We start from the raw sequence: 23,824 nt of genomic DNA, 5'->3' as shown, positions 1-23,824 counted from the left end.
CTAAGTTGGCACAATCATGTGCCTTTCCAACTAGGGGTGACCTGAAGTGTTCTCCAGTTGAAGGTGCAGTCTCGAAAGCCCTACGTTTGTCTCTAACGAGGGGAAACAAGACAAAAGGGCCTTCAGACTTGACTACATGCAAGGCTCTTTTCAGCATGTTCTAAATGGGACGATGCACCAAGCCCAACACTGCTTTGCTTCTGAGATCTGACATCAAGCGTGCTCAGGGTGGAATGTGTTAGCCCTGCAACAGACTGGCGACCTGTCCAGGGTGTACCCTGCCTCGTCCTAAGACAGCTGAGAGAGGCTCCAGTAACCCCCGACCCTGAAAAGGATAAACGGATGGCTGAATGAGAGACTAGTCCAGAGTGTGGTAGTTGTGCTTTTGGCAAAATTCTAATAAATCTGGGTTCACAGCTAGCATCTCTGCATCTCAAACCCTCAATCAAGAGCAGAACTGCACAAGCCTATACAGAGTTAGAATAATGGAGCCAAAGGGGTAACTTCTAAGTCCTAGAGAGAGAACCAGCTTTAATTGAGTGATGGTTCTCTACTGGTGAATGGTGCCTTTCACAGCTTTTTCACTGTAAACTAGCATTTTGAACATCTGGATAAAGAACCAAGTCAGTTTATTTTGGATGTCAAAGCTAATGGCCGATGAAGATGCCAGTCTTTAGCTGAAACTGAACTAGGGCCCTTTTACTACTTATGCAAACACTGAGTTTAAACTTTGAAGTGCATTCTTTTTAACGGCCAGAAGGTGGCACACAGCCTTCCAGTTACCCCAAGGCTCCCTAGCTTTTTGACCTCAGCAAACACTTAACCGATGACTCCATGGGCTCAGTCATTAATCTGCAGTCTTACTGAGTCCAATTTGGAAATTATTCACAAGTCACTAGCTAATTTGAGTGCAGTTGCACAGTTCAGATCCACCCCTCAGTGATCACACCTGAATTCAAAACACAAAGGTAAAGACAGCAAAAAGGTGACATAGTTTCCTATGATATGTTCTGTGTGTACATGTGATCATTGTGAGCCAAAAGCTCAGACTACAGACGGTTTTCAATTCTTTTCATTTTTTTCTACTCCTTGACACAAGCTCTACTTGTGTGCTGTCCAAAATTTCTGTTTGCAAGGAGTAGCCCATCAGTAGGAAGATATGGCCTTCTTTCAGATAGATGTTGCATGAAGGGCCAGTATAAGGTAGTTTATGTGAATTATTTAAGATGTAAATGGATAATATTTATAGTGATTTAACAAAACATCTGCAAGCACACATGTAAAAATAGTATACAAGGCAAAAATGGAGTTCTATGTTATTTACGTTTTTAAATTAAATTCTTCAAGTAGTCTTCAGGAAAAGTTTTCCAGGTTTCTCGAGGGACATTTAAAGCCATGTTTGGATGTTGGCTGCCTGTTGTTAGGGTTTTCCCTCCACCTCAAAGCCTCTTAATTGTGTGGCATCACAATATATTGTTTTTTATTCAGGTTTGAGTTCATTCCTAACTCACAGCTGTATCTTTTTAATTACGTAACTTATTGTTTCTGTTTTTTGTTTTTGCTCTAATTTAAATTGAGCTATGTGAGCTAATTTTGTTATATTTTACTCAGCTCTTCCATTTTATGCAAAGTAAGTTTTCTTGGTTGTTTGCATGCAAGTTTTTACTTTTATTGTATCTTTTTTGGCTTACTTTATAACTATGTTTTAATTATTGTACTTTATTTTACCATTAATTGAGCTTTATTTTGTCTTCCTTGAAAATTTGTTTCATTGTATTGTATTTTGTTGAATGTGATTTAATGTGGATGGTCCTCCTTAAGAAACAGAAGAGAGCATCTCTGCATGATGTTTATTTATAAGGTTCTTCTTTGAAAATGGCCCAATTATCTCTGCTCCCCTTTTACATTTAAATATAGTAGTTACAATATCAGGTCACAGGATATTAATAACATTAGCTGTGCCTGTCATTCACAGTGAGATTGGAGAAAAGTGAGTTTAAATCCTCCGCTGTCTACAAATGGAATGAATGACAAATATACTTCCTCTGATTTCATTAAAACATTATAAAATGTTATGTTTATCTATCTTTATGCTGTCTGTAAATTCAGTCTGGATTGAAATGAGAGACAGTGTTTATTGCGCAAGTCTCTTTTGAAAAAGAGATGTGGACCTTAATGACACTATTGTACTTTAAATAACGGTAAATTACAGAACTCTTCCCTGTCCAGGAAATTGCTGTGAATCATTATTACAGACTTCCTTCCTAAGAAGCCGGAAGATCTCATGTAAGGTGTAAATTTGAAGACTCCTCACAGTAATTGCATAACATCAGGACACGTGTAGTTAAAGCTAATGGACAGGACAGAGTGGAAGCTATTATCACAGAAACCCATTCACAGCTGAAACCCTGGGGAACACCCCCTGCTTCATCAGTCCATTCATCCTCTTATCCTCAGGGAGATGTCCAAAGATCATCTGCCATCTGTATGACGTAAGGCACTCTGTACATCATCAGGATCATAAGGCCATCACTGCTACAGGCTTGCTGGATAACAGCTTGACTACATCTGTCGCAATACAGGCAGCAAGACCGGAAATCATCTGCTCAAAGGGGAAAAAACATATTACACATTTTGGGAAATTGGTTTTATTGTAGTTCATGTGCAGAGTTCAAAAAGTGAAATATGAAGATTAAGGTCCTTTAAGGTACAAGAAAAAAAAAACCTCAACTGATCTGAGAACCCAAGATGTACATCTGTTTCCTGACATAATGACATACAGGCTGTAATCCTGACACCTTAAGAGCACACCCCCTCCATCCATCTAGCCCTGTAGCCTCTGTTTTCCACAGAGACACATGATAATTAGTCTCAGTTATCCTGAAAAAAAGCTGCCTTTTAAACCCGCAGATCAAACTGAGCATTCAAATTTTAAGGCTGAGGTCACAACTGGACAGCCATATCAGTTTACGGGACAGATTCCCCCTCTGCAGGGCTTTAAGCCCTACACTTGCAGCTGCCTGGGACAGTATTTGGCATTTTTCAGCGATATTTTGCTGTGTGACATTATTACAATGGAAAGTTGGATATGATAGCTCTTGTATTCAAGGCAATTCAGCCACTGGCACACTGGAACACCATGCTTGCAAATAACCCTAAAAATGTTTTATTTTTTTTTATTTTTATTTTTTACCAAAAACTATATAAACGTGTCATCACTCTGATCTTCTCTTCTCTGGCTATCAAAATGTTTTTGGTTTAAAGGCACTTTTTGTAATTACCTACTGCACAATTTAACAAAATCTTCCACCACCAGGGGGTAGCAGTTTACCAGTTTTTCGATGTGTTTGGCTGTTTTTTAACTTACCTTGATTTCCTGAAGAAAGCCTGCTTTTTCCAGGCCACCAGTATCAATAAGAACTACTTATGATGTACCATCCTATGGTTCAAACTGATACAACACAAAAATACGACTGCCGCTTGTTTGACACATTAGATGGTCACGAAATATCCATCTAAGTCTAGATGACTGCTAGCCCTCGAGCCGTGAAAATAGGGGACACCCTACCCTTCGCTGCAAAATATAGAGGTAGAGCAAAGGTAGGAAAACTGATTATCCCCTAGATCCCTTGGATTCTAGTAGCTCTAGTATCTCTTAAAGATATACTTTACTGATTAATCTCAGATTTGACAGTCACAGCATTGAGACAATGCTTTTTTTAAGAGCATTGTCATGATACAATCACAGTATGGACAACAACATGTTCTTCCAGGTGTTAAACTATATTGTAACACCTGGAAGAACATTTGGCCCAACAGATGACTAAAACCATCAGACCTGATGTAGGTCTCTGTAGTGCGAATCCAAATGACCTGCAGATCAAAGCTGACTTAATTAGTGAAACATCTTGACTCCTGTCAGCAGGACTGACATTTGATTGATTTTGGTTATATTACTTTACAAAACCTTCTGATACTGATTTTAGATGGGAACTTCAGTAAACTGGTGATCAGATATGAGAAGGATGATTGCCTCCTCTTAAAAGATGTGCTCTGGCAGTTTTGGACACTACCCACTAACTCTAATGACTTTTACTCACACTAAGTAGATTTGGTGATGTGTTTTGGTGTTTCTTTTGTTCCAGTGACAACTATTGAAAACAAGGCTGATTGATGAGCTTGATTTTTAATGGATTTGGATAATGGATCATGGAAAATTGTGTAAACCCAAAATATAATACATTTATTGTTGAGGAAAACCAGCATTCATATTACTGCACTGTGAAAGCGCACCAAATTGATGGAATTAGATCTCCAGTGATATTTAACACACCTTTTTAAAGATGTTTATGCATTTGTGCAGATTTCTGTATCCTTAAAGCCCAAATGTGTCTGTCCTTTCCCATGTTTATTCAAGCTCACCCCATTAAACGAATCTGCAAGTCAGCATTGAGGTCCAGAAAGAATGTGAAGCTTGGCGGCATCAGACCGTTCAGAATTTCAGCAATACAGATTTCACCCACAAGCAGCTCATCCAAGAAGAGAGTAAAAAGTTTGGAGATTGCCCCCAAACTTCCAGTCTAAACATCGCCCGAGATGGGCAGAGTTTTAACAAGTGCACCTTTCAAAGTGAGTCAGTGCTTATTCTCTCCTCTCATCCTCCAAGTCTGTGTGCCTCAGTTCAGTAATGGCAAAGTCAAACAAACAACCGGCCTGTGGCAGCACTGTTAGGGTTTCTGTGGGGTGCTAATAGGTTGGCAGCTGGTGTACTGAATGAGGTCTCTGGAACTGAAAGTGGAGTGAAGCACAAATAAACACAGGGGGCATTCATTTTCACAATTTATAGATTTTCAAATAAAAATCACGTGCTTCCTGAACTTTATCGACCTTTGGCGTTTTAAAGTCAAACCGAGGAAACAAAGGCTCCCATTGTGGCCTGAACAGCGGTGTGTAGGAGCCAGGTGTGAAAAGGATTTTCTCCAGATCACTTTAAGCTCTGCTTGTACGGTCTGAATGCCGAGCAGGAAGTCACCTTATCATCACAGTCAAAGAGCTGAATGTTTGTTGAACTGCAGACGCCTTTTCCTTCCATGGTCAATGTACTGTGATAGGCATTTGGATGGAGAGCAGAATGACATTTCATAGCTTATATTTATTTAAAAGAGAGCGAAGAAATAAACCAGATAAAGCTTTAATTCCATGGAGTATAACTAAAACATCCAGAACATGCATGAGCAAAGAAATCAAGTTGTAATAAACCAAAAAATACCCTTCGTCTGGGTATTTTTGCTTTAAAAAAAAGAGCCATAACCACGACTGTTCTGCTCATGGTTAAGGGAATTCATCTGTTGAGTCTTACATAACAGAAGCCTGCATTTTCCTGGTATTTCTGGTCATTTCATAAACAATAGTACATTTTATTCTGGAGAAAATTAAACCCCACTTTAAAAAATCTGATTAAAATCAAGGAATGAAGTGTTAAAGCTACTGCAGAAAGGCAGAACTTTATTACATGCATATTTTGGCAAGTAATTTTGTTTTGTGGAGACAAAACAAGTTATCTTGTTTCAGCTCTCAGAGATTGTTTTTGGCCACTGAGGAGCAACCCCTGAGCCAACGCAGAACAGTGTAGTAGCAGCAAATCCAGCATGTCCATATTAACACTGTCTGATTTGATTTCAACACTATTAAAGTGTCTATATGGGTCCACACCAGAGAGTGTTAATTTAACTCTTTTTGGAGAGTTGGTACGTTAACTCTGATTTAGTGTTAAACACCAAATCTGTCTGGAGTTGATAATTTAACACTTGGTGTTAAGAGTTTATATATTAACTCTCAAAGAGTATTTTAGTTTAACTACGTAAGAGTTATCTTCTAATTCATTCTAAAAAGCGGGAATTTTACTGTTCTGAACTTCTAGAAATTTCTTTTGGAAATAAACATTTACTAAAAAGATGCAATGGTTTTTGAAAAACATTTATTCTGAACTGTGCACCACAATTTCAAAACATTTTCTGAAAGATGTAACAGTATACATGTTCTCACTTTCATTAGAATTTTGTTTATCAAAAGGTCTGACATGGTAAATGCAAATAACAGCATTCTCATCACTTATTTCTTCAATACAATATGCATGTCCTTCATTCATCCCTTTGTGGAACTTCAACGCACTTCTGCTCTCCCCCATATTCCATCTTCACAAGCATATCCTGTGCGGAGATTGAATAAAAATTAGTTGACACTAATTAATGGCACAAACAATCCAGTAAACAATTGCAGCACAGTAAAAAAAAAAAAAAAGGAATCCTCTTTGAGCCATTACTTGTGTAAAGTATTTTCCCAAAAGACAAGGACACAGGCAACAGGTAATACTGAACTAAATGTAAAACCTCAACCTTTTAAATTTTTACCTAAACCGTGTGCACAAAACTCTGGAGGGATCTATGCTAACGTAGAACCCAGTCAGGACGTCTGCTACTGCTGTTTGCTCGTTTTTGTTTTTTTATGGGCGATCATTTTCAGGCTTCAAGTAGCACCATTACACCAACATTTCACATTCTAGACATTGTTTTAGGTGTATTTGACCAAAAGTTTGACTGAAAATTCACATGCAAGCTGTTTTTCAAGGCTGTGGTATTTGCCCGCAAACAATACCTTTCAGCTAGCTAAAACAGAATATTATGCTATCAGCGAGCAACATGGCTAATGCCTTTCACACAGCTTTGTCTCAACTCCAAAGAGCCACAGAAGTAAAAGCTCATAATAATAATTAAAACAATCTTTGAAAAATGACTTACCAAGCATGGCAAACAACTCAAATATGTAGAGCAAAATGTTCTGAAACGGCTTCACTTCAGCTTCGATTGGAGCCGTGCTAGGGGCGGAGTCTGTGAATTTACTCTGTTGGTGTCATAGCCCCTCTAGGAGTTCAGAGTTAAGAGGTCAAGAGTTAATGTTTCCATTGTAACACCTCCAGATTTGACAGAGAAACACTCATTTTTAACACTCGATTTTAACTACTATCATTTTACACCTCAGAGTTACATTAAAAGAATGTGACTCTACTTAGAGTAAAATTAACTCTACTTTTGCAAGAAGACTATTAACACCAAAACATTTAACACTTTTGAATTTGCTGTGTAGCAGCAAGGCGAGGACTCGATTATTTGCCTTCCCCAGTTATTTTTTTTTCTGGTCTTCACTCATTAGGTTTAGGGATTAATGGGTTTGTCCAGTGATTTTAAAACAAGAGTAAACTTGTATTTTCTCACAGGAAGAAACCAGAAGCCAGGGAATCTCTATATGTCTTCTACACACAAATATACAGAATGTGAATCCAAGGAATTAGATTTTGGGTGTAGGAAGTTTCTTATTTCCGTTTTTGCAGTGCACTTATAGTCTGAGTTCTTTTGACGAATCGTGTTTGAGCGGGCTTTGGCTGCATACAGGTAAACTGGCACGGTCCGGGCAGGTTTGGGGTTTTTGCACTGTGTTTTTTTCTCTTTTGTTCTCTCGCCAAGTTATCAGTGTACTCGTGGAAACACTGGCTGGACGGTGCTAGTTCTTTTACCATCGTGGTGATCACGTTTTTTTCTTCCTCTGTGAATGTTTTCCTATCTTGCTAACTCAGAGTTTTTGTCTGCCTTTTAGTTCTCAGCCTCTCACCAACCAAAGAAATCTGATTGCCCCTTTACGGTCTCCTCTGCAGCGAGTTGTGCTTGCCAGCCAAGTTTTGTTCTGGAATACGTCAAGTGTGATAACAAGATCTGCTTAGAGTAGTTTAGAGATTCTTCCTTACTCTCCTTGGTCCAAGCTAGCATTCCGTCTCCACTCTCGTAGAGTTCCTGGTTCAGTTCCTGCAGTAAATTGTAAATAAATCTTTTAAATTTGCTCCTGCATGCTCAGTCTCAATTTAGAGTCAAAACATGACATCCATGTAGAAAGGAGAAGATTGCATTAGCCTGTTCCATCTACAAACCACTAGCTATTATCTGACAGTGATAAGCATTAATAGATTTAGAGTCACTCGTAAACAACGGTTAGACGTCTTCAAGTCTTTAGGTAGGACCTCTGGCTAAATATTTTGAGCCTTTTTGGGTTTTGTGAAAAAACTTTGTTTCCATGTGCAAAGTAAAATACGGTATGCATCCAAAATAAAACAAGACTGTGTTAAAAATTCGTTGCTTTGTTTAACAGAAATATATATATATACACACATACATATACACACATATACACACACATATACATATATACATATACACATATATATATATACACATACATACATACATACATACATATACATATACATATACATATATATACACATACATACACACAGTGGGGCAAAAAAGTATTTAGTCAGCCACCGATTGTGCAAGTTCCCCCACCTAAAATGATGACAGAGGTCAGTAATTTGCACCAGAGGTACACTTCAACTGTGAGAGACAGAATGTGAAAAAAAATCCATGAATCCACATGGTAGGATTTGTAAAGAATTTATTCGTAAATCAGGGTGGAAAATAAGTATTTGGTCAATAACAAAAATACAACTCAATACTTTGTAACATAACCTTTGTTGGCAATAACAGGGGTCAAACGTTTACTATAGGTCTTTACCAGGTTTGCACACACAGTAGCTGGTATTTTGGCCCATTCCTCCATGCAGATCTTCTCGAGAGCAGTGATGTTTTGGGGCTGTCGCCGAGAAACACGGACTTTCAACTCCCGCCACAGATTTTCTATGGGGTTGAGGTCTGGAGACTGGCTAGGCCACTCCAGGACTTTCAAATGCTTCTTACAGAGCCACTCCTTTGTTGCCCGGGCGGTGTGTTTTGGATCATTGTCATGTTGGAAGACCCAGCCTCGTTTCATCTTCAAAGTTCTCACTGATGGAAGGAGGTTTTGGCTCAAAATCTCACGATACATGGCCCCATTCATTCTGTCCTTAACACGGATCAGTCGTCCTGTCCCCTTGGCAGAAAAACAGCCCCATAGCATGATGTTTCCACCCCCATGCTTCACAGTAGGTATGGTGTTCTTGGGATGCAACTCAGTATTCTTCTTCCTCCAAACACGACGAGTTGAGTTTATACCAATATATATATATTGGTATAAACTCTCTCTCTCTCTCTCTCTCTCTCTCTCTCTACACATATATATATATATATATATATATATATATATATATATATATATATATATATATATATATATATATATATATATATTAGGGGTGCAACGATATTCGTATCGATATTGAACCGTTCGATGCAGTGCTTTCGGTTCGGTACGCATATGTATCGAACAATACAACATTTGTAATTTATTTTATCAACTTTCCTTCTGACGATGCTGTCTGTGTTGAGCGCTCAGTGAATCTGCGTTCGACTACTCCGCCTAGGCTGCACTGTCGAGCGCAGATCCACTGAGCGCTCAACACAGACAGCATAGTCAGAAGGAAGAGCGCAGGGCACCTCCCGCACCCTCATTCAGATCTGGCGTTTGGAATTATTTTGGTTTTCATGTGACGTATGACCCTGAAGGTAAGCGAGTCATGGACTAAAGTAAAACAGTATGTTGGATGTGCCATGCAATGCTCAATTACATGGGTGGGAACTAGTGTGTTAGCGCAGTTAGCTCGTTAACGTGTTGGCCGTCTAGCCCCATGCACGGGGCGATGGCGGTAGCTCGTTAACGGAGATTTGCCGTGTTGTGGTGTTAAGGTCATTTCAACGAGATTAACCTGAAAGCACTAGTGGGAACACAACGAATATGACTGCACATTTACACCGACATCATCCTAGTGCAAAGACCAAAACAACAAGCATGCTACTAACTTTAGCCAAGTCATTTAGACAGCTGTTAGCACATGATTCTCCTTATGCTGCTGAGAATATAGCCCAGAAGAAGCGGATAGTATAGCTTTTATTTTGGAAAGAGACATTTCTCTGTAATAAACTCTCTTTTCCAAAGATGCATGATTCCTCAATCAGATACAGGGCTTGCAATATCGCTAGCCCGACGTCCCGGAGCTAGCGATTTTTTCAGTCGGGCTACCAAAATCTATCTCTTCCCTGCCCGTTGGGCTATTGTAGGAAGGAAAAATATATGTCAATGCTTTTGCATTCTTTCAGAAATGTAGCTGGGTAATTATGTCATTGGCATCTGTGAGCCACTGTCAATATGTGACATATTGAAATCGCGTTTGAATTTGCGCTTGTTTTTTTGCTTTCACTTTGCAATCGTGCGAACTGTGTATAGAGAGCGACAGCACTGACCTGTGAGTGATGATAATTTGTGCACCAATTCCTCTGACATCGTCTTATTAATCGTTAGCTTATATGCAAACATGACAAGTGAAATCTCCCGCAGCTTAAACATGTGAGAGGTTGATCGCGCAGAGAATCGCTGAGCTTATGTGAGTGCGTGTGTAAAAGCAGCAGGATTTATATTTCAGTTCTGCTGAGCCAAATAAGACAGGTCAGGGTGAAGAAGTGACAGCCAAAGAAAAGCTTACCACAAAACGGAGAAGTTATGACAAATCAGACTATAAGGCAAAAAGAAAGTGCAGCTTTATGGTTTCATGGACAAAATAATTTCTGTGGCTGCAATATGACGAGCTAAATAACCAGGGCTGCACATAAGTGGTCCACAGGTGCGCATTCGCTGTCAAAATAAAAAACACGCACAAGGGTTAGGGTTAAATTTAAAAACTGTACTTTTGAGTTAAAATATATATTTATAATTTTAATAAATGACAAATTAAAAAGGCATGAACATTATTTTTGTATCGAAAAAATATCGAACCGTGACACCAAAGGATCGAACCGAACCGTGAATTTTGTGTATCGTTGCACCCCTAATATATATATATATATATATATATATATATATATATATATGTGTGTGTGTGTGTGTGTGTGTGTGTGTATGTATATATATGAGCATTTAATGGGAGACTAATTATTTAGACCCAATCTGTAGATACAGTTAATGAGTTCTGCTTATCAGAAGCAAAAGAAGCAGACAAACCATCTCGCCACTGGCATGTACATTGGCTCTTGACTGAGTTTCATCATGATTTCATCATCCTGACTGGGGCCCTGAAGTTTGCCCCTGTACTTAACCCAACATAATTGTGCAAGAGAATAACCCCTAAAGGGCCATTAAGTTAATGTTGCCATACACAGTGATTATCGGAGGTTAAATCACCCTGCTTCACTTTCAGGGACCTGTGCCAGTGTTTGTGTTTTGATTAATGAGATTGGTAATAATGAGAACATGGCCCATGAAGCTTGTGTTGATCGTGTGATTGGGTTGTTTTTTTTATTTTTTTATTGTTTTTGTTACTTAGTTTCTTTCAATGATGACAAGACTCATAGGCTGATTTGTGAGCCATGTAATGCAGTTTTAAGGTTTTCCATGTTTAATTTTTAATAGTGTGCCATAAAACTCTGAAAAGACTTATTTATAGATGTTGTGAGATGTGGGTTTTTTTCCATATAAATGTGCCAGTGTGCTGTTTATTGTCGTAATTTAAAGTGAAGTAAACACTCAGTGTGACTGAATCTCTTTAAAGATGTCTACTAGCTATCTACTGTGTGTTGTAATCTGACCTGTTTTGGTGAGTCACACTGCCTGGCTAATGTCAGCTCTGATGTGTGATAAATCCTCACAGTGTACGAGGGAGGAGGAGGAGGGAAGGGCAAACAAAGCTGCTCCTGCTGACACGTTGTAAATCAACCTCTGGGGTCACTTGGCTATCTCCTTTGTTGTCCACATGTGACAGGGAGACTGACAGATACTGTTTGCTACTGGACCTTAGCACCTCCACTGTTTCTAATGTGAACTAACAACATCCCAAAGCCATGAAATCTGTCATGATATCAGTCAGCCCCAGATCATGCAGAAAAATGCCACCTGTCTGATACCAACCCTGTTAGCAGAGGTTGTCTGTGAAGGTTTTCAGTTTTCAGTCATCCAGGTCATCGTAGTCAAAGGAGCTTGCAAAGAAAAGCGTCTGGACTTCTTTAAGTTACTTGAAGACGTTTCACCTCTCTGATGGATCTGCGGTTCTTTTTTCAGCAGACCCTTACATATCTCATCCAAATGTGCATAATGATCAATTGTCAAAGGAGCTTGCAAAGAAAAGCGTCTGGACTTCTTTAAGTTACTTGAAGACGTTTCACCTCTCATCCGAGAAGCTTCTTCAGTTCTAAGGTCAAATGGGTGTGGGTCCCAATCAGCCAGTGGGACCCACACCCAGTTTCACACCTTGGCTCAGGCGATTAGAGGATCATCAGGGGTCCTTTTGTCCCTCTGTGGGGGGATACTCCCACTAGGTTTATATCTGGGACTCTCCACCATTTGACCTTAGAACTGAAGAAGCTTCTCGGATGAGAGGTGAAACGTCTTCAAGTAACTTAAAGAAGTCCAGACGCTTTTCTTTGCAAGCTCCTTTGACTACGATGACCTGGATGACTGAAAACCTTCACAGACATAATGATCAATTAATTCCCATCTCACTTCCCAAAATTTATAATTTTATTCTAAACAAACCTGATAACTGATGCTAATTCCCAGATGATCTCTAAATGTGAACATTTCTGCACAATATTACTTTTAGTTGGCTACATTTCACTCTGGAACATAAATGTCAGCATATGGTGCCAGAGGAAATGTCAGAGGATCGCCAAGTCACTGAGATTTATCACATAACTGTGCAACTTTTAATGCCAATCTATTTAGTAATAAATCTGCTAGTTGTTGACTTATGGGCTGCAGTGGGGGGCCAACATCACCATAACTGGAGTCACAAGTAGCTTTAAACACTTGCAATTACTCAAACTCAAGACCACCTGTATAAAAGAAAAATACTCTGCTCAGTAGCCAGACATAGAGTCACTGGGCACTTGGTAGTGTCAGATTGGACCCCCTTGTTGCTTTCAGAACTGCCTTAATCCTTTGTGGCACAGATTCAACAGGGTGCTGGAAACATTCCTCAAAAACGTTGGTCTATGTTTATTGGAAGATTGAGAACACTGTGGTCATAAAAAGATGGCCAAAACAACACTCAGGTAAGCTGTGGTGTTTAAGCTCTAGGAGGCCCAAAGTGTGCAAAACATACCCGTGACCTCTAGCATCTACAAGGCATTTAAACCCACATAACCTGCCACATACTAGATTTTTTTTTTCCGGATCATTCTCTGTAAACCATAGAGATTGTTAAGTGGGGAAATCTCACAAAAGTGCAAAGAATTCCTCTTTTAAATAGCATAATGTACAAAGCACGAGTGACTTTTACTCTGGGACATGGTGACTGTGAGTGCAGAATCCCATCAATATTTTTCCATTTATTTTACAATTTTCAGCTGAGATCATGCTTTGAAACTAGTTGCACAAGCTGATGAATGACTACCTTTTACTTCCAAAAAGACACAAGTTTTATTTCCCAAAGTCTGACTTCGATAGGCCAATCTGCTGAAAAATCACCAGAGTATATCTCCATCAGTCACTTGAATTAAGCTACAAATGCCAGTGTGGATGTTTAACTCTAATATTACTAAAATGTAAGATCTAAGTTTACTCTTAGATGTAAAATTATGTCAGTAGACTGGGGCCACAGTAGACCTGCACTCCAAAGGTTGTGCATAACACAAATCCTGACCTGCTGGTTTGTGGATCATGAGGCTAGTTTTTAGCAGAATGTGACTACATCTAGATGAGAGACCCAGACCTATAGGCTAATACTAATGCTAGCTGGACATCCATCCATCCAGCCAGCCAGCCAGCCAGCCAGCCATCCATCCATCCATCCATCCATCCAGCCATCCATCCATCCATCCATCCATCCATCCATCCATCCATCCATCCATCCATCCATCCATCCATCCAGTCATCCATCCTCTTCCGCTGATCCAATTCAGGATGGGGGGTCTATCCCAGCTACCACAGGGCGAGAAGCAGGGTACACCCCGGTACAACAGACTGGCCTTGATTTGGGAGACATGAAATGTGGGCTGGATGCATAGAGATAGAGGCAACTTGAGTTTAACTGGAGAAGGGTTAATGATGGAATCAATTTCACTAGGAGCAATAAGGCGTGGTGCAGGCTTGCATGTCAAAGGACCTCAAGGGAATGTCTTTAGCTGAGAGCCATACCTTGTGTCCGGGCTCGTAGCAGGGAGGCATAAGACCGATGGTGATCAGCATGATGCTGGTTTCTCTCAACCATCTTGAGGAGTGCCTCCCTGGTCTGGGTGTACAGCTGCCTGCTCCACTATAGGTGCTGCAGTACTGATGGCACGGCGATGTCGGCTTCTATGCAGGGGAAAAGTGGAGTCTGGTACCCTGGAGAAGCTTTGAAGGGTGAAAAGCCAGTAGCAGAGTCGGTGAGAGTTATGTGCCTATTCCACCTTTGCCAGTTTTGAGGGCCAGGAGGAGGGGTTTGGGGAGGTTACACAGCGGAGAGCTCCTGATTTACTCTGTCTGATTGATCACTGGTTTGACGATGAAAACCTGAGCTGAGACATACCTTGGCTCTCAGTGCAGCACAAAAAGTCCTTCATACCTGGGAGATGAACTGGAGGCAATGGTTAATAGGGAAATTTCTTGAGAGTGATGAAGTGAGCAGCCTTGGAAAACCTAAAATCTACTATGATGATTATGACTGTCTTGCCACTGGAGGTGGGTAGACCCGTAATCATGGTCTAGTGCAATGTGGGACCAAGGGCGATGAGGTGTAGGTAGGTAAGAGGTTGCAGTAGCCCCGCAGGGCGTTGAGTGTTACTCTTACTGTGAGCACAGATGGGACACACTGCCACATAGTATTTTATAACCCTTTTCCATGATTCCCACCGGAAGTAGTGCTTGAGAAACAATATAGTCCTATTCACCCCAGGATGACAGTTCAGCGGGCAGCCGTGGCCACATAGCATCAGCACCTGTCACTCAAAGCAGCCACTATCCAAATAGTACATCATTTGAAGGGTTAAAACTATTTAAATGAGTGAACCTCCTCTACAATTACCACAAAAATAGCTTAAGAGACCAAAATATTTTTTTGTAGCAGCCTGTAAACATGTTTATTTCTGCTGCAAAGCTGTGAATTTTATCATGGGACTCAATATTGACTCTCTTTTGGTGTCAGCCTCAAGTGGCCATTAGAGGAACTGCAGCCATTGACACTTCATGCTTCATTTTTTAACCTTGGAGAATGCAGCATATTCTGGAAATATATACCTTTAAAAAGCAGTAGCTGAGGTTTCTCACAGATCACAGAAGGTAAATCTTTGTCAAAATTAAAGTGTTAATATATTTGTTGTTAGAAAACAAACTAAAAATGCATGAATAATAATATCATGTTAACACAGAATAAAAAGAAGTTAGTTCTTTGTGGCTGAGTGTAAACGTGTTCATTTTGTGGGTTATTTATGTGTGTAGTGTTAGCAACACCATGGTCACTCATCACTTTGGTAAATTAAAATGGAGCCATTTTGTTTCCTCAGTGTTCACCCCCTGATTTCAAGTCCCCTCACTGTGTCTTCAATAATCATGCTATTTGCCACGTGCCTCTCTAAAATAACAGAATTTACCTGATTGTGAGGCTCTTTGCTTATTGAAACTGCTTGCCGCAGAAACACAGTATACAGCATCTGAGGCTTTTTTCTTCTGGCCCGCTGTGGGGTAATTGGCTTTCTGGCTGTTATGGATGGCTCTTCAATCAGCAGTGTCCAGAAACGACACTGAATGAATACAGATAAATGAGTTTATTCGTCAGCTGTTTGTTTCCAGACAACATCTGCTCATTATTTAAACAAATTATTGAAATTTCCGCAAAACATGATTATGTGATGTTACTCTTTTTGCCCTTCTGTTGTGTTTTCTGGTAGTTTGGCCCATCAGCCTGCACTGACAGGAATCCCCAGAGACTCGAAAAGACGCGGAGGCACAGTTATTGATTATATTAGTCAATAACGGCTAGTTTCCTGCTGGACTATTATACTAATGCACTTAGGGCGAACGTCCCGACTAGCCTTGCAGGCCAGGTTATAAAGTGCACCAGAGCTCCTAAATTATTCACAAGGCCCCTTCACCAACTCCACGCCTCCATTAGAGACAGAAGGGGAAGAGGGGAGGGTGACGATGATGTCACCCAGCCCCATGGAGCCAGACAAGGGCACCTGGGACTGAATGATGGAGTCAGCTGTGGAAGGGCCAGAGCTCTGCCGGAAGAATCTATCTGAAGGAGTGAGTTCTCTGCCTCCGCAGGTCGCTTCACCAGCAGATCCTGGTGGTCAAGAGGGAACGCTGTGAAAACTGTGAGTGTGTGTGTATCTTGGTGAATACAAGCTTATGTAACCACAGTTCACAGTGACAGATGACTGCTGAGGGAAAATAGCAGAGAGAAAAATAGAGAGCCATATCTGACAAGAAAGACAGGCCTCAGGTTAACATAATACATATACTAAATCTAAGAAAGGAAAAACCACCATGTTTATCAAGAGTGAGTGCTGTTCTGTCACGGACTGCTTCATTTCTTTTGTCACATATTCTAAAAGTGTCTCCAAATCAACTGCATCAGTCTTTAAAACCATATACCTTCACTCTGATGACGACAGTTAAGAATGCCATGAGAAATATGTTCAAAAATTACAGTAAACTAACCAAATGTGCCCTAAACTCTCTTCAGGCCCAACAACAACCAGTGTTGGGGAGTAACGGAATACATGTACCGCCGTTACGTATTTAAAATACAAAATATGAGTAACTGTATTCCGTTACAGTTGCAGTTTAAAAAGGTGGTATTTAGAATACAGTTACTTTGTTGAAATAAATGGATTACACGGCGGTACTTCCCTGTTTCATATTGTGGCGGGTCAAGACTGTTTGGGTTTTGTTTGACAGCTACGTTCTGTTGTTCCAGGCAGCAGCGTTACGGTTGCCATGGTTACAGGGTGACGCTCTCTCTCTGCGTGTTTCCTGGGTGAGAGAGCACCTTTTTGTTGTTGTTTTGCTAAGCTAATAGGCAGAATGCTACATGCTCTAAAGAATGTAGCCTCATGGGCAGTGTAGTCCGTGCTGCAGGGAGAATGGACTGCCATACCTGTTATGTGTCTGTGAGCGCGAGGAGGGAGAAAAAGGGGAGTGGAAAGGTACGAGTTGTCATCGAGCAAAAACGGGAGCTGGAAGCATGTAAATATAATAATAACCACTGCAGCCAAGAAGAGTGCCTGACGAGCCCAGTTGTAAGTAAGCTATTAAGACTTGACTGTACACTGTGTTCGTGTTTTCCTCCGAAACAATAAGTTCCGTTGGAGCAGTCTTTCAACGCCTCTCTCTGTGTCTCGCAAGCAAAGTTGATCCACACAACAAAGTAAAGCTTTTTTTCGGCTACGAGCCGACACGGAACCCGACGTATTAGCCAGAGGTCCCTTTACTACGGTTCGGAGCCGCAGACCTTCAGTAACAGTAATAAATCACAGCAATAAATCAAATCAAATCAAATCAAATCACTTTTATTGTCACATCACATGTGCAGGCACACTGGCACAGCACATGCGAGTGAAATTCTTGTGTGCGAGCCCCACAAGCAACAGAGATGTGCAAACACAACAACACAAACGAGCAAAATACAAGAATGGCCAACCTGAAACTAATAAATATATGTACAATATATAATAGTGTATGCATTTCTGGATGTGTATACTAAATATTTTCCTACGTGTGTGTGTGTGTGTGTGTGTGTGTGTGTGTGTGTGTGTGTGTGTGTGTGTGTGTGTGTGTGTGTGTACACATTTTTACAAATTAAATAGTAAAAAAAAAAAAAATAATAATAATAATAATAATAATAAAATATATAAAATATACACAGTTGAATATGTGCAAAACAAGTGGCATTTATATACAGTGTGGAGTGCATAATGTTGAAGTTCCAGTAGTGAAGCTGAGGTGTCTATGACGTGTTCAGCAGTCTGATGGCCTGATGGAAAAAGCTGTCTCTCAGTCTGCTGGTACGGGACCGGATGCTGCAGAACCTCCTTCCTGATGGAAGCAGTCTGAACAGTTTATGGCTGGGGTGACTGGAGTCCTTGATGATCCTCCCCGCTTTCCTCAGGCAGCGCTTCCTGTAGATGTCTTGGAGGGAGGGAAGCTCACCTCCAATTATCCGTTCACAATAGGACATTCATGTAGTTTTGTAAACAGCATGATAATATATTAAGTAATCCAAAGTATTCAGAATACGTTACTGTCATTGAGTAACGTAATGGAATACGTTACAGAATACATTTTGGGGCATGTATTCTGTATTCTGTAATGGAATACATTTTAAAAGTAACCTTCCCAACACTGCCAACAACCTCCTATAAGATCTGTTGGATCTCCTTAAAAAGTACTTCTTCCCAAAAGACCACTCAAGATGTGGAAAGGGGAGGCAAGAGGAGTAGAGACCCGAGGCGGCCGCCGGTCATAGTGGCAGAGGAACTGAACTTCAGCAGCCACCAGGCCCAGGATCCTGCAGCAGCCACCAGGCCCAGGATCCTCCAGCAGCCACCAGGCCCAGGATCCTGCAGCAGCCACCAGGCCCAGGCTCTTCCAGCAGCCACCAGGCCCAGGCTCTTCCAGCAGCCACTAGGCCCAGGATCCTGCAGCAGCCACCAGGCCCAGGCTCTTCCAGCAGCCACCAGGCCCAGGATCCTGCAGCAGCCACCAGGCCCAGGATCCTCCAGCAGCCACCAGGCCCAGGATCCTCCAGCAGCCACCAGGCCCAGGATCCTGCAGCAGCCACCAGGCCCAGGCTCTTCCAGCAGCCACCAGGCCCAGGCTCTTCCAGCAGCCACCAGGCCCAGGATCCTCCAGCAGCCACTAGGCCCAGGATCCTGCAGCAGCCACCAGGCCCAGGCTCTTCCAGCAGCCACCAGGCCCAGGCTCTTCCAGCAGCCACCAGGCCCAGGATCCTCCAGCAGCCACCAGGCCCAGGCTCTTCCAGCAGCCACCAGGCCCAGGCTCTTCCAGCAGCCACCAGGCCCAGGATCCTCCAGCAGCCACTAGGCCCAGGATCCTCTAGCAAGGCACCAGCAAGTAAATCAACAGTGACTTCAACGGGCCATCACAAGGAAATACCAATCTCATCATTTTCAAAATGCCACCTAAAAAAGCAAACCCAGGAGTTGAAGGCAATTAACCAGTGAGGTTAATTGCCAGGACAGGCCGGGTTTCGGCAATCCTCAAGGGTGCTTCGCAACCAGTGGGCCTTAACGCTGTTAAGATGCCGCCTAAGAGGAGCAACGTTAATGAGGAGGAACTGGAGGACATAAAGAAATCCCTAAACTTTATGTCTGAAGAAATAACAACAATTTCCAAACAACAAAAACTGATACTCAATTTAATGGATGATATTAAAGAACTAAGAAGGCAGAGCGAGGAAAAGGACAAGAAGATTGCTATGCTGGAAGGACGGGTGTCAGATCTGGAACAATATTCAAGAGTAAATGATGTGATAGTGACAGGACTGGAAACCAAGCATCAGACATACGCACGGGTAGCAGCATCAGAGAGAGGGGAGCCACCCGAGCAAGAGCTACGCTCTTTGGAAGAGCAGGTAATGGCCTTCTTTAAAAGCAAAGGTATAGAAATGGACAGTAAAAATATTGAGGGATGCCATCCTCTTCCGAGAAAAAATCAAATACCTGCCATTATCATTCGTTTTGTTAATAGAAAACAGAAAAAAGAACTGCTCAAGCAAGGAAGAAAGCTAAAAGGTACAAATGTTTATTTAAATGAACACCTAATCAAGAAAAATGCAGACATTGCAAGACAAGCAAGAATATTAAGAAAACAGAAGAAAATACAGTCAACTTGGACGTCAGACTGTAAAATATTCATTAAGTTAAATGGAACACCAGAGCAGGCTAAGGTTCTAGTCATCAAAGAGATGACTGAACTAGAAAAATATAACTGATAAATGCAAAGCAGTGCTAAATATGATGGGACCGTCCAAGTGCACAACCAACGCAGATGTCTGACAATTTTCAACTAACAACTCATATAGATATTGAAAATAAGACATTGATGTATGACAGCAACATAGATCCTAGGACATCCTCATTGACGTTGTTCACACGGAACACAAACGTTTTTGTTTGTAGGCACAAGAGCCAAGTGGAGAAGTCCCAGTACCTTCAAACTAACCACAGCAACCACATAAAGTGCTTCTAGAAGCTTCTCTAAGCCCATTGCAACCTCCTGTTTTTCACTAAATGAACTCTTTAACACTTTTTTCTGATAATGACATAGGACACAAAAGAAGACATCAATGTCCATAATTAATCACTACCTGGTTTACACTGTTGCATTACTGTTGCCAGTAAGCCAATTAAATTACCCTTAAACACCTCTTAAGGCCAACAAGAACCTTAAAGGGCACCAATTCTGATAGACTTTTCAAAATTTTCAGTGACCACTAAAACCTTAACCTTAAATCTTAAGGCATTTTGGCTATTTTTAAGGCCCTCAAGGAGAACTCTAGATCTTTCCAGGTACCCAGAGGAACACATAGAACAGCAAGAACCTTTCCAGTGTGGGTGCCGTGGAAGGCTCTCAGAATCTCTAGAACAACCACAGTAATCACCTAAAGGTCCTGTAGAAACTTTCTAAACCATTCTATGTGTAAGGACTGAACAAATAAAATGTTTAACTTTAGGTAGAGCTAGTTGCTTCCCACTTCTTACAGACTTACCCTAGAAACATTAAGTCCTGCATGCAGGTTATAATAGCTCTTTTCCAACTCAAGCATTGTGCCGATGCCTAATCTAGAACTGGTTCAATGCCTTTCTACCAAGAAAGAGTGGTGCTGGTGCCAAAAAGCTGTAAAGCACCATAAAATTGCTGTTTTCTAAGATGCAATCAACAATATCAGCCACTGTGGGAGCTCCCCTGTTGGCAAACAATCTTGTGTTTCAAGAGTCTGTTTGTTTGTATTCCTGTGCTTCATATCACTTTTGCCTTTTTGGTTGTAATTTTTCTTTTTGTATTAGTTAATTTCAGAATTTTGCTTCCACACTTGGCTTGTAAGACTGCAATATGGGTATAATGTGAACATCACTTCCCTGGAAGACTGGAGCACAAACATGGTTTGATGGAAAGACTGTAAAGCTTATACACCATCTCACTCACACTAGTTAGTTTATTTCAGCCCAGTACTGACAGGCTGTCAGTAAGGTCCAGGTGAATTCAGAGCCTTCTGAATGTCAGCACCACTGTATGAGCTGTGAAAGAGGCTGAAGTGGAAGATGGTCTAAATAATTTCAGTATTTTTCAGAGTATTTTCCACAAGTTGCATTGATGAGCTATCAGCTTGACTTAAAATGCATTCCCACTAATTTCCTACTTGCTATATTCTGAACTCAAGAAACCCTTGAAAAGAAGAATTTCACTTAAGCAATAAGATCAAAATACATGCAATACCCTGCTGCTAATCAAAATTTTAAAGCACACGAAATAAGCCATGTGTGCTTTCACTCTAGTGTGAGGTATTTAAGCTCTCCTGCTGGTCTGCCTCTGTCTCATTTCTGGGAAGTTCAGCTTGTAGTGCATGCAGGAAAAACACTAAAACACAGTGGAAAAGCAACACAGCCAGCAACAGAGTCAAGGGAGGCAAAAGGAGATGCCAAAAGTCATCTTTCTTTCTCTCCCCTTCTCTGTCTCCTTGTCACTCTTTTCGTCTTTCACCCTTCATAAGGCCTGGAAAGGTCTTCAAACAGCTGGCACCAGCTAACATCTGGTATGTCACTGCTTGGACGTCTGTGGAATACTGAAGCAGAAGTGCAGCAAGGATAGAGTGCCGGTTCACCCCTAATTTTGAGGCCCCTTAAATTTAAAATGTCTCCATGAATTTTGAGTAATACTTAATAAATAATGGAGTCTGTGGCTGCCATACTTAAAGACCTAACTCTTAAATATCTGAGCTATTAAAAGTGGAAATGGTCCAAGAGCCTGAATTTAATTTTATTAGAAATTTGGAATAATTTCACTTTTATGTTCATCTTTTTCCTTAGGCCAAATGGTAAAATGCATAACTTCTGCTGCTTAACTACAGAGGCTTTAGGAAACCAAGCTAAACCTGTTTTAGACTGGAATGGAAACTTCTGAAACGAGCACAAACCAGTTCAGCTCATTGTCTAGACTTACAAGTAACTGCACCACACAGATGCCCAGACATCCTTCAGAGGAAGCCCATTTGTGTCGGTTGTATGCACTATTCCAATCCTTCTGCCCACACTTAATCTTTCACTGCTCACAGCTGGTAGCTATAGCTGATGGTAGGACTGAAATCAACAGCTTTACCTTAACGTTCAGCCTTCTCTATGCCACAACAGACTAGTTCAGTGTTGCACCAATGCCAGCCTGCCGTGCCCTTCTTTCCTCACTTGTGAGCAAGCCATATTTAATTGAACCCCTCTTCTTAAAGAAGCAACTGGTCTCAAACTCAAGTGGAAACTCTCTCTTTTCAAGATGAGAACCATGGACTTGGATTTAGAGGGTAATTATCATCCCCATCATATCACCTTTGGCTGCAAACAGGCCCAGTGCAATAGAGGTTATCGCTCAATCTTCAATGACCACATCTTGATTTATGCTCAAAAATCCAGGTTAGGAAAATCCTAGAAAGTTGGTTCAGTTCATTTGGACATTGTGATCTCAGTGGAAGAAATGGCTAATTGTTACGCAGCAGTGCTAGTGTTGGTCATTATGCAACTCTACTGTTTATGTGGTTGAGGAAACCTGGAGTTTCAACATTCAAATGAGCAGAATCAACTTTCTGGCTCAATGACCTCCTGCAGGTCCACGAAATACTGAAACCACCAAATGCAACAACCTCTGCTGCTTTGGAGCCAAGGGTAAAATGGTTTTTAAAAAAAGTAAAGAAGACGCTGTCTCACTTTTAGTTTTAGTACCTGCTCAGCCGGGATTCCAGGCGATCCAAAAAACATTACCTACGCACATTAGGTGGTACTTGAATATAATGGAAAACAAGTTGATCCAAGTTAAGTTGTGTTGAGCCGTGGCAAGTCAATCTGAGTAGGTACCAACGGAAAAGAGGCTTAACCGCAAGAACAAAACAAAACACTGCCCTTCTCTCTTCAGTGGTCCCCATATTGGGAAAAGATCATCTGCACCATGCTAATCCTTACTGGCTAGTTAGCTAGCTATCAGTAAACAATCATAATAAGATGCTGTGATCTTCTTTGCTGTTTGTGAGCAACTTGCTATTTTTGATTTCAGGTGTGTATTTGTGATAGAAGTGCATTAACAGAACCGAGACACATCATCAAATAAAAGTGAATCCAAGTGAAATTTACCACTAGTATATGTAAGTATATGTACACAGTGAAAAGGCAGTATAACATGTGCAATAGCTAACAGAACTTTGTATCAATGCACCGGCATGTTTGTGAGTTTGTCCTAACTGATAACTGTCACTGGGGGACATGTCACAAACAGCTGATCTGTGGGCTACTCTTGTTCATGTTTGTGCTGTTACTGGTCCTTCACTCTACACTCAGAAAAATTATGGTTCTTAAATGGTTCTTCAGATGGCTTCATGGTTCTTTAAAGAACCATCATACGTCAAAGAACCTTTTTATTTTGTGGATGGTTCTTCAGCTATTACAAATGGTTCTTTAAAGAACAAAAGGTTCTTCATCCTTAGCAATCTAAGTTTGATGGTGTAAATGGCATAAATATTTATTCACTATAATGAGGCTGTGAATTATACTGTGTGTTTTCTTTGTGTGCATGTGTGTGCGAAGGGGGAGGG

General features: G+C 41.0%; 1 protein-coding gene across 1 annotated transcript in view; it reads left to right on the top strand.

The window, feature by feature from the left end:
* Window positions 1–23,824, top strand: part of LOC308392879 (MAM domain-containing protein 2-like) — a 226,660-nt gene that overhangs the window by 108,341 nt on the left and 94,495 nt on the right. The gene's annotated exons all lie outside the window — the stretch shown is intronic.

This window comes from Rhamphochromis sp. 'chilingali' (genome assembly GCF_963969265.1).
Source record: "Rhamphochromis sp. 'chilingali' genome assembly, chromosome: 2".
Taxonomy (NCBI): domain Eukaryota; kingdom Metazoa; phylum Chordata; class Actinopteri; order Cichliformes; family Cichlidae; genus Rhamphochromis; species Rhamphochromis sp. 'chilingali'.
Note: the sequence above shows the minus strand (reverse complement) of the source record. Positions and strands in the feature narration are given on the sequence as shown.